Below are 1,893 nucleotides of genomic sequence, written 5' to 3' on the forward strand. Positions count from 1 at the left end.
TTCTGATGTTCCATTCATGTTAGGAGGGTTCAAGAGGAGAAGGCTTTTGGCACGAGGAGCAGGTTGAGCATCACCAACAGTCTTTGCCGCAGCTTGAGGAGCTGGTCTCTACTGGAACGTCTCATTGGTTGATCGTCGTGTATGGTCACTGTCGACGTGAAATGCAGGTCTTGCGTTACCAGTCATTGCGGCAGTCGATAGCGCAAAGAGGAGATCCCGCTGGACCTTCTCATTGACGGATATCTCGGGATTTCAGAGAATTTATGAACAGAAAAGTTCATGTCTAAGGCAACACACTATTACGTGCTTTAGAAACAAGCATTGTCAAAGCCAATAGGTCTTGCTATTATTAAAGTGCATATTGGCATGAACTTGAAAAGCCCCACTCAGTGCCTTGATGATGCCGGCCACAGTACCTTATCTCATTATTAGAGATCCCTCGGTTCAACAACAAATCCTTCCCATACCAGGCTGCAGTACCTTAAGCCATTACTAGAGGTCGCATAAGCTATTATCAATCTCCCCTCGCTGTCAGGATATCAGAGAATTTATGAACAGACAAGTTCATGTCTATGTGGAGCAACACTAATTTGAACTGTCCAAAGTTGAGATGTTTATGCACAAATAATTCCTTTTGAACTTTGAAACTTTTTGAAGTGCAAACTCAGAAGCCCACATCAGATATTTGTCCAGGGTGGCACTGTGGATAGCAAGGGGCACAGAGCTCAATAGCCACCCCCCCCAACCTTGTCCTATATTTTGAGCAAAATCAATACTTAACATTCATAGAGTTATCAGGGCTGTGACTAATATTAAAAGGAAAGGGGAAGACTGGAAAAGTGATATTTTGGGGAGAGCAGTCATTGTATAAACCAAACAGGGATAACGTTGGAAAACACATTCCAAAGTATGATAAAAAGCATAGGTGTCAAACAGGGGTGAGTCAGTGGGGTCTGGAACTCAGTCTCTCCAGTATGTGGCCACTGGGACCCTAGGCAAAAGACTGGTGGTGCAAAATTCCCTTAAAGAATGCTGCATTGCACATATTGAAAATGGCTATAAACAAAAAACTATGGTGCATATTTACAAGAAAGTGGCGCATCATAGATGATGCTCCATTTTTCTTACTCCCCATTGCGCCCCCTAGCGAGACCATGTGTGCACTGTATTTACAATATGAAGCACTATTGTGCACATTAGGCAAATAGTATCAAAAATGTTGATACTATTGTGCCCCTTTGGTGGATTAGTGCCAAATGTTATTGCACTAATCCACCAAAGTCAAGGGAAGCCCATTGAATACAATGGGAGCATCACTTTAACGCCCGCCTAAGGTAGGCATTAAAAATGACACTAAAAATGGTGCAGTGAATTCTTATTGATTTCACTGTGCCATTTTATTGGGCTTCCTAACAGGGAAACATCCCCCTTGCAGACATATTGGCCCTCATTATGTTGTTGGCGGTCTGGGCCGCCATGCCGGCGGTGGCGGTAAATACCGCCATCCGGCATGGCGGTCCAGACGCCACATAATGAAGACAGGGAGGGCGGCCTTCCTCCACCGCCAGGCTGTATCCGACAGGCAGCCTGACGGTGGACGGCATCATTCTCCGACAGGGAAGCGCTGCTGCCCGTCAGACAATGATCCGATTTATTCCAGCCTTTCTCTGGTGGGTTTCCCCGCCAGGGAAAGGCTGGCGGAAGGGGTGCTCCAGGGCCCCCCTGGAGGTCCCTGCACTGCCCATGCACTTGGCATGGGCAGTGCAGGGGCCCCTGTGCAGTGCCCCATCACGCAGGTCACTGCCCGATTTACAGGCAGTGATCTGTGCGACAGGTGCAGCTGCACCCGCCGCACAGAGGCATTGACGGCAGCTCCATGTGGAGCCGTCGGCA

This window comes from Pleurodeles waltl, chromosome 2_1, assembly GCF_031143425.1.
Source record: "Pleurodeles waltl isolate 20211129_DDA chromosome 2_1, aPleWal1.hap1.20221129, whole genome shotgun sequence".
Taxonomy (NCBI): Eukaryota; Metazoa; Chordata; class Amphibia; order Caudata; family Salamandridae; genus Pleurodeles; species Pleurodeles waltl.